The sequence below is a fragment of the Nematolebias whitei genome, chromosome 14 (genome assembly GCF_014905685.2).
Source record: "Nematolebias whitei isolate Nwh7 chromosome 14, NemWhi1, whole genome shotgun sequence".
NCBI classification, from domain to species: domain Eukaryota; kingdom Metazoa; phylum Chordata; class Actinopteri; order Cyprinodontiformes; family Rivulidae; genus Nematolebias; species Nematolebias whitei.
In genome coordinates this window covers 24100482-24111001 of record NC_056511.1, presented here as the reverse complement: position 1 = coordinate 24111001, position 10520 = coordinate 24100482, and the positions used below count along the sequence as shown (strand labels likewise).

The 10520-nt window shown below is 41.3% G+C and overlaps 1 protein-coding gene across 1 annotated transcript in view; it reads left to right on the top strand.

The window, feature by feature from the left end:
• The window catches only part of LOC119420251 (palmitoyltransferase ZDHHC20-A-like), an 85433-nt gene that overhangs the window by 5220 nt on the left and 69693 nt on the right, over positions 1–10520 (top strand). The window lies entirely within an intron of this gene.

The window sequence follows — 10520 nt, the reverse complement described above, 5'->3', positions numbered from 1 at the left end:
TCCACAAAGTCCATGGTGTTCTGTATGTGGTGTTCTGAGCTGCCAACTAAAGGGATGAGTACAGACGCCAGATATTTGGAAACATTGTAAGTGACAGAGTTAATCATGCTAACGATTGGTTTTAAAGGTACACCTTGTTTGTGGATTTTAGGTAAACCATACAGACTAGGTGTGGCCTCCCCTGGGTACAGTCTGTGGTACAGAAAACGGTCAATAGCCTTGTCCTGCTCCAAAATTTTCAGGCAATCTATCAATTTCTTCTTGTAACCACATCCTGGATCTCTTTTCAGAGGTTCATAAGTGTTTAAGTCACTAAGGAGTGTCATAACTTTCTCATGATAGTCTTTCTGGTTCACTGGTGCACAGTGATTTTGAACCAGAAAGACTGTGTTTTGTAGATTTCCTCGCTGACTTGACAAAAGCGAGGAAATCTACAAAACACACCAATAAACAGAAAAAGGAGAACAACAGATGTAAAAACATTGTCATCCCTTATGTTGCTGGAGTATCAGAGAAATTCAGAAGGATCTTCAACAAACACAAGATCCCAGTACATTTCAAACCCAGCAGGACTCTCAGACAGAGGCTGGTCCACCCTAAGGACAACACACCCATACACAAACAGAGTGGTGTAGTGTATGCGGTCCAGTGCAGCGAGGACTGTCCAGACCTCTACATTGGAGAAACTAAACAGCCTCTTCACAGACGCATGACTCAACACAGGAGAGCCACCTCCTCTGGACAAAATTCCGCAGTTCACCTCCACCTCACAGATAAGGGACACTCTTTTGAGGACCAAAATGTGCACATTTTGGACCGAGAACACAGATGGTTTGAGAGGGGGGGTGAAGGAAGCAATTTATGTAAAAAGAGAAAAGCCGTCTCTTAACAGAGGAGGAGCCCTCAGATTTCCACTTTCAAAAACATGTAATGCAACTTTAAAACAGATCCCCAGCCGGTTTTCACACCTGATGGGAACAGAGGGGCCTCGACTGTGAATTAGAGGAACAAAGACCTACTGTTTAGGTTTTTAGGTGTGAACTGCCAATCTACATATATGTGTGTGTGTGTGTGTGTGTGTGTCTTATGTGTGTGTGTGTCTTATCTCACTCAGCCTTATAACCTGTATCTCTCTCTCTCTGCTCTTTGAATTGAGAAAGCTCCTCGGATGAGGAGCGAAACGTCTTCTGTTACAAATAAAGTCCAGTTGTTTTTGTATTGAACGCTTTTTGAATTCATCATGTCCTGGATGACTGAGAATCTTCACCAGCATACATTTTTAACATTTTTCAAATTAGCATTTTAATGCTAATTATTTTTAATTAGCAAACTAGCTGTCAGCTAATAGACCTTTTTCACGCTTCCGGGTTTTAAAGCGGATGTGGTGTTAAACAACTTCCGGTGGCTATAGCGTTAGCATTAGCATTCGACAGTGAGAAAAATGGCTCAGTCTCGGCGCAATTTCTTTTGTTCAGTTCCTGGTTGTTCTTGTGGGGCAAGAAAACAACCATATCTGTCCTACCATGCTTTTCACGACGTACCCAGACCAAAGGAGGCAGTGGATCCAAGAGATCAGAAGAGATGATGGTCCCGACTTCTGCATGAAGCCAGGGAGCACTTGTATGTTGCCGGCATTTCACTCAGGAGGATTTTGTCTGCGGATCCACCACCAGCTGCCTTAAAGCTTGAGCTGATTCTTTCTCTTCACCTGGAATAATTCTCACAGAAAGCTAGCCAGGCAGAAGCTGCTACTGGAGTCCACGTGAAACTCACTTCACCTGGTGGCACATCCACCCACAGGTAAATATCACATTAAGACAGTACATTATAAACTTGTCATGTAAGTCATGGAGAGATCAAGTTACATGCACTGACTCACAAAATGTATTGATCTTCACGGAAATAATGTCAACAATAATAATACTAATGTCAATAAGCTCAATAAATGAAACAATCTTGCTAATCATATTTTATTTTGTGGTTTTACAGGTGACTCCCAGCTGTCCTCATTCTGCTCAGTCCTGCGTTGGTGGACTCTCACTCCTGCTTGAGTCACCATGATTAGTCAGTGTCTTACCTGAGAGAAGATTGGCTGACTGAACTAAAGGCTGGGGACATTTTCATCTATTTTTATATGTGAATGTGAGGCCCATGTTTGTTTGTTTTGTAATTCTTAAATATTATTCATATTTATTTTTGTTTACTTAATTTCATATTTATATTCCAGGTTGAAAGTGGCAGTCCAGTCTTGTGTTGGTTTCGTTCCACTTTGTCTTGTGCATCACAACTTGTGGGTGAATTTCTGCTCATGTTACCTTGAACCATCCTTTTGTCTTTTAGTTGACTGAACACTGGAAAGCCTCGGCCTTGGCTGAATATTTAAAAATCATTATTGCCCCCATTATCAATCAACCTTTATTTATACAGGTAAATCCCATTGAGCCTCGAGGACTCATTTACAAGAGAGACCTGATTTCAACAAAGAAAGATGACAACAATGGACAACAGCAACAACAAAACAGTTATAAAAAAGCATAGTACAGTTTTTTTTTTTTTTAACAAATAGGATGGCTAAAAGGAAAAGGTAACAAAACAAAAAACAGCTAGATTCCAAGACAAATGTAGAAAACTAAAAACAGGAACATGTCAGCATTGGTCCCTGCCAGGTGTCCAACAGATTCTTAAAGACACTTAGAGAGGTCAAGGTCGAGAGCTTCAAATCTTTTTGTAAGATGTTCCAGGAAACAGGAGTGGAATAGGAGAAGGCCCTTTTGCCTAGTTCAGTCCTCATTGAGGGAACACTGCATGTAATAATGTCCTGAGAGCGCACTCCGTAGCTGCACTCACGCAGAGACATGTAGGAGGAGATGTATGAAGGCAACAGACCAAGAAGTGATTTAAAGATGAAAATGTACCAGTGGGAGAGTCTGCGTGAAGTTAATGATGTCCAGTTAACCAGTGAATACAGTGTGCAGTGGTGGGTACGATAATCACAGCCAGTTATGAATCTTAGTGCACCATGATAGACAGCATCCAACATCTGCAAGGTTCTTGTAGGAGCGTTCATGTAAATAATATCACCATAATCAATTGAGGGAAGGAAAGTCACAGATACAAGGCGTTTTCTAGCATTCAGGGTTAGACAGGATCTGTTTCTGAAAAAGAAACCCAGTTTAACTTTCAGTTTCTTTACCAAGTTTTCCACATGGAGCTTAAAAGAGAGATGTGAGTCGACCAAGATACCTAAATATTTATAGGAATCAACAAACTCAATGGGGACACCATTTGAGGATAAAATCGGAGGAAGAACTGCTGGGACCAACTTCCTATTTGAAAAAAGCATCCCTTTGGTTTTGTCGGCATTTAGGACAAGTTTGAGGCAAAACAAATCAGTCTGGATAATGTTGAATGCAGATTTCAAAAGCTGGAAAGCCTTAGCAACAGTTTTAGCTTGACAATAAACAACTGTGTCGTCAGCATAGAAATGTATGGATGCATTAGGGATGTTTTTACCTACATTATGTATGTAGATTGTAAAGAGGGTGGGTCCTAAGACTGAGCCTTGTGGTACACCATTGTTGACTGTTAAATAACTGGAGGAAGTACCATTATGTTGAACACATTGCCTCCGGTCTGAAAGATAGTTAGAGAACCAACCAATAGTGTGTTCTGAGAAACCGATTTCTGAGAGTTTATGACACAAGATGTTATGATCCGTAGTGTCAAAAGCTTTAGACAGGTCTAAGAAAAGTGCAGCACAATAATCCTTAGCATCCAGTGCTTCAACAACGTCATTAAGAACCTTCAGTGAAGCAGTGGTTGTGCTGTGTTGTTTCCTGAAACCAGATTGATGTGGAGGTAAGATGTTAAATGAGTCCAGGTAATTTTTGATTTGAGAGTTTATCAGTTTTTCTAGAACCTTGGCTAAAATGCAGAGTTTAGAGATTGGTCGATAGTTGTTCAGTGAGGTGGGGTCTCCTCCCTTCAGCAAAGGAAGAACAAAGGCTGTTTTCCAAGTGTCTGGGATGGAGTTTTGTCTTATGGAGAGATTGAAGATGTGGGTCACAGGGACTGTGATGATATGAGCAGCCAGCCTTAAGAAATAAGGTGGAAGTTCATCTGGACCTGCAGATTTTTTAGGATCAAGATCTTTTAACAGTTTATTGACCTCACTGACTGAGAATGGAGAAAAAGAGAAGCTGTGATTAACTGAGGATTGACTTGTAGGAGGGATTTGATTTGTAGAAGTTTGGTTATTAAGTGAAGTGGCTGATTTTCCATTAGTAACTGTGTCAAATAAAGAACTAGAAGCAACAAAATGTTTGTTGAAACAGTTCAGGATCTCGTGCTTATTTGACACAGGAACAGAGTTAATGAGAAGTTGTGATGGGAGGTCAGATGATTAGGGGGTGCCTGAGAGAGATTTGATGGTTTTCCAGAATCTGTTAGGGTCATTTAGATTTTTGGAGGTCTGAGATAAGAAATAGTTGCGTTTTGCTGCTTTAACAGCAGTTGTGCATTTATTCCTCATCTGTCGAAAACTCAACCAATCAGTATCTGAGCCAGATTTTCTCGCTGCGGCCCAAAGATTATCTCTCCTGTGCAGGAGGTCAGCTAGCTCTTGAGTAAACCAGGGGCTGTCTTGTCCCTTTATTCTGAACTGACGAAAAGGAGCATGTATGTTCAGGAAATAAATGAAATTATTATGGAAATAGTTCCAAGCAGAGTTCACGTCATCAGTTAACAGAATACGATGCCAGTCAAAGTGAGACAGATCCCAGAGGAATGACTGTTCACAAAAACGTTTCAAATCCCTTTTTTGAATTAATCTGGGCTTAGAAGGTGGAAGTTTGATATCTCTCAAAGCAGCTGTCACACAGTGATCACTCAAAAGATCAGCGAATACACCTGTACCAGGGAATTTGTGAGGCATATTAGTTAGAAACAGGTCTAAGATGGAGGAATTTTCAGGACGGTTTTATTTAATCTAGTGGGAGAATTGATAAGTTGGGTAAGATTGAAAGTCAAGCAACATTCCTTGAATTTATTACAGAGGGGGGTCGACTTACACCAATCAATGTTGAGATCTCCAGCCAAAAAGATCTCTTTGAATTTTAAATTACCAAGGAATTCCTTCATGGCAATTAATGCCTCAGGTGAAGCTGTGGGGGGGCGATAGCAGCAGACTACAGTTAAAATCTGGCCTCCATTCAAGGTGATGTTTACAGATAAGGCTTCAAACTGGTTTGGAATTGTTTTGGAAGTCACAAGACTAGAAACCAGAGAATCTCTAATGTAAATAATGACTCCACCCCCCCTTTTTTGACAATCACAGCGGTAGATGTTAAATCCATTGATTGCCACGTCATTATTCATTACAGATTTGTTGAGCCAGGATTCAGAAATAAAGATAACATCTGCCTCAGAAGAACTGACCAGGATTTTCACAGCATCAAGTTTTTTCAGAAGGCTACGAGCATTTACATGCAGAAAATGGAGCCCAGAGGCGTTTTTAAAGTCATTTGGTGTGCTGTAATTAGTGCGGGGGCCAGGGTTGGGCTGAATCCCTGAGAGCAGTAACATTATTATCAGACATTTTCTTGAGTTTTTTGTGACTGATGTGTAATTACAGGAGTTAACAGTGTGACAATTAGCCCCCATAATCGAACCATGAGAAACATTAATGAAGACGCGATCATTCAGAACCCAAAAACAGTGAAAGTTGCAGTGATGGACAGATTCAGGTGTATTAACAAGATTCAGTGACTCCAGATAATCTGAGAACTGAAAATAGTGACAGTAATATGAATGATGCAGAAAAGTTTCAGACCATAAAACGACACAGTTCAAATGGGCAAACAAACCCGACGAGGTGGCCCAACTGCAGTTTGAGTTGGGCTGAGGCGGGCTCCGGCCCCCCAGTGAAGAAGGATGGATGGATGGATGGATGCTCCCATTGGAAACAGATGCTGGGTCCAGAATCAACAGGCCGAATCAGAAACAGATAATTCACAGCAAATAGCAGAGCAAGCTGCCAGAAAATCCTCATGAAGTGAAAGGCATGATCCAAGCTTGTTTCAGATCAACAGGGGCCAACAACGTGATCCGGAATAAAATTAATTATTATCCAGGTGAGTTTGGATGGAGGCCTGAGCAACTCCGATACAAACTCCGAACTTCTCTCGAGCACCACGCAGACCCGCTCCTTTACTCTGCTCCTCCGCTTCTCAGCACCCGACAGCACGGGGCACCCCTGGTGAAAAAAACGAGACTGACCGGAGAGGCTGAGGCTGAAGTCGGCAACTGGTCCGGTCCGGTTCTGCTCCAGTTCGGCTCCGGCGCTCCAAGCACGAGAGACGAAAAGGCTGAAGATATCCCTGGCCCGGTTCTGCTCCGGTCCGGCGGCCCAGTCCGGCGGCGCGGTTCTGCTCCGGTCCGGCGGCCCAGTCTGGCGGCACGGTTCTGCTCCGGTCCGGCGGCCCAGTTCGGCGGCCCGGTCCGGTGGCGCGGTTCTGCTCCGGTCCGGCGGCGCTTCAAAGCACCGGAGCGCCTCCTCCAGGTGAACACAACGACTCCACGGAGGTGGACAGTCCTTCGGTGAAAGTAACGGGCTGCTCACTGAAGCTGAGACCGGCTCTGTTGAAGACGAAATCCCCCACAGCCACCTCGGTTCGGTTCTGGTCCAATTCGAGGGACACAGGTACACTTCCCCCACACCTATGGAGACAGCACGAGGGCCAGTCCAGCTGAAAATGAGCAAAATACCACCCGGCGATATTTGTCGGAACCAGGTAGAACCACAAAGGACCAGATAAGAGTTTGTTGAGGTCCAGAGAGAGAGAGAAAAAACACAGGACCTTCGTGCGTCAACTCCCCAGCTCGAGGGGTCACCTGGCCGGCAGGGTGCGCTCAGAGTGACCGATGGGGGGGAGCGGCCGATTGGTCCTGGGCCAAAATATATATATATTTTTTGGACAGACCCGTCCGGCTCTCTGAGTCACTGAACACCGAATTCGGTTGGAAGGAGGACCAGCTTTAGTCCGGTTCGAAAGACGGGTCAGTTTGATGATAAAAGACTGCAGAGAAGCCAGAGGGAGCTGCTGTCCATCAGCTCGCCGGAAGTGAAGTGAAAAGGTTTAGAAAAGGTTTTTAACTTAGTGTTAATAAAATTTATATTGTATCTTGGAACAGTCTCCTGCTTACTTGTAGACAAACCCAAGTGTCTTTTCTGTGTATAAATTCTGTCCTTGGATGAAAGTCCTAAGGCGTTGTTGCAGTAAGTTTATAAAATAAAAATAACATCCATACCCAAGCTTGTTACATATTGTTCTAGTGTTATGTAATTAGTTATTTAAAGGTTTTGCATTATTTTAAATATTCTTCAATTAAAACACACTTGAGCAGCATACTTCACTGTTTTTTTATTTAATTTTGTGGAGTGATTCAGTTGTATTTAAAGGAAAACAAGTGTAATTTACAATATCTACTAAAAAAACAACAACAAAAAAAACTTAACTATTTAACATTTTAACTGTACACTATAAATTGATAGTGGATTATAGATATTTTTCCCAAAATTATGCTATTTTAAAGAAATTGGCACATTTATGTATTTTTCATGAGTAACGACTATTTACAGTATTTACAGTGATTCACAGCTTGAGACTGAATATTAAAAATATGAAGGAACAAAAGGGTGATTTGTACATTTTATGATTCTTACTGCATTGATATAAACACATGGATGAAGGTGTTGAAGTAAAACATGTCAGCAGACTCCACACTTCTGCAACACGGAAATAGCTCGCAGTAAGCCTTGGTTGTAGAAGCTGTACCCCTGCAGAACATCTGGACTGCTCCCTGGTTCTGGCCTCTGAGAAGACGTTTCTAGTGACACTTGCAGAGACTGAAGATGTGAAGTGTGGACACAAAACACACGGGAAGATTGCAGCATTGAAGGAAGAGCAGGGAAGTGTGGAGCCATGTGGTGCAGAATGATGCTACGCAGGACTTCTCAGGTGGGCACTGGTAAAACATCTTTGAGCCCTGTGGCACAGGACCAAACCTGTATGGTACCAGCTCCAAAGTTAGGATGTGCGATAAGTGATTGGGACTTCAGTTGACGTAGTTTTTCTCCTGCCGTCACCCAGTGAGATCTAAAACAAATAACTGTTTTTAGCACATGCATATGATACTTGTTATAACATATTTAGCTTTAAACAAGTAATAGATTCTAGTTTTGAAGATGAGCTTGTAGTAGACACGTAAGTACGTGCCACCAGTTGTAGTATGACAATATATGAGATATATATGCATACAATATTCACGAGTTCCTCATCTTTCTGACTGTGTAATGTCGTGCATTGAGTTTAACAGAAATGTAACAAGAGACGTTATTTATCTTTGACCCATCAAAGTGAATGCGGCCATTTATTTTCAGAATCAAAGTTTAACATCAAACATTTACATTAATTTGGCAAAATATGAAAATAATAACAGACAAGTTTCACAGAAAAGGGACATCGATCACTCGGCGGTGAACGAGGACTTTGCTTCAGATATTTCTAAAATATCTGTACTGATTTTATGAGAAAGAGGAGAGTTTTAAGATGAAATGGAGTTATCTTACAGAGAGATATGTGAGGGAATTAATCTGTTTGACCAGAACGTGCACGCTTCATCAGATCTCAGCTTGCCTCCGGTACACTTTAATCGAAGAGGAGACTGTTACCTGGTTGACGTAAATCAGCTCGATAGAGAATCCTCCAGACTTTTTCAGCGTCTCCGTTGAGAGCAGCTGAAATCCTTAGATAGTCGTGTGTGGTTTGTTCAAACAGAAGTTATAATCCCAAAACGTCTCTGGATCATCCTGAACGCGTTTGCACCCAAGAACTCTGAACTCCTTTCATTCTTCAGAACTTCTCAGACTCTAACAGAATCTTTCAACTCCAGCAACTCTGTAGTTCTTCATCTCCTCAGGCTCTCCAGCTTCTGGAATTCTCTGGAATTCTCCTGAATTCTCTGGAGTTCTAACATGAACTGGGAAGTTGCCACATTTTAAATGGGTCGACTTCCGGTTCATTTGAGAGCTTTTGATTGGTCGATGGACCAGGAAAAGAGGTGTGGTTTATGATGTAAGATGTTATTAAAAGTCAAGGATTGTTTAGTAACAAACAGAAAGATTATTGTAGGACTTCAGACTTTTTGGAGTCTCACACTTGGTAATCTTCTGAAAAAGTTTAAACATGACATCTTTCTCGGTAAACATTTTAGTTGACCGAAAACCGACCTTTCACATACTTACAAAACTTGGCTCATTTCAGACAGAAAATCAAGAAATGCATATTAACCTGATTTCTTCTTTAAATGAGGAATAAAGATCATTACTTACTGTTTATGTAAAATAAAAATGAGTAGTTCTTTTCAACCTGTAACATTGAGTGAACTAACACAATTTGATTATCAAACATTTGTAAACAGTGATGATCATAGAAAATTGTCTTTTCTGCTTGATTAATTCAAGAAAGAAAGTCATCAGATGGCTCAGACTGTATTCAGATCAATGAAATAACAGTCCCTGTCCATCTGATAGATTTGAGGTCATCAGGGTCAGATCAGGGTCAGACCAGGTTCACTACAAGCTGAAACATCAGCAGAACTAAACAGACTTTGCTGCTACCACAAACAGTAACCATTGAGCAGGAAGATGTTACTGTAAGCTCTCAGTAGTACAGAAGTTGTCCATCATATGTCAAAAGTTCTTCAGCTGTCATAAATGAACAGGAACTCTAATGAACATGAGCCAACCGGCTTTCTGACTGTTTCAAACCTGCAGTCTGTGGTTCCTCATTTTTCTTCACGGACGTGAAGCATCTAGCTCTGACAACTACCTGTCCCTCGACAATATTTGACCTTTAATTATGCAGAAGTAAAGCACAATTTAAACATCAAGCATCATAGCATCTCATAACTAACATTTAGTACGTTTTCAAATTTGTATTCAAATTTCAAATTGTAATGGCAAACACATATCAGAATGTTAAAATATCATTTAAAAGTTTATACCACGTCTGTCTCAAATATTCCAAATAATTTAGCATACTAAATTAGGCTTTATTACGATGTTTATGTACTTCATATGTTATAGCTAACGGTTAGCTTGCAAAGCTACTTCTTTTCTTACCTTGATAGCTGTTGATATATTCTTCATGGAAGAACTTTTATCCTTTCCCAAGTTTATTGGTTCAATAATTCACCGCTGCAATTTCCTCCACATCAGCGAAAGAAAAGCCTTGCATTTGCATAGACTCGCGAAAGCCAGAAGTTACCCAGCACCATGAGACGCTACTTCCGGTTGTCGTGAAAAAGGTCTATTAACTTTTTGGTTAGCTGTTCCCACCACAGATGTTAGCTCTGGAGCTAATGTTATACTGTATATGTATCTCTGGATCTGCTATTAGGTCTGTAGTTAACATTTTACACACGCAAGCACGCACACACACACACACACATACATATAT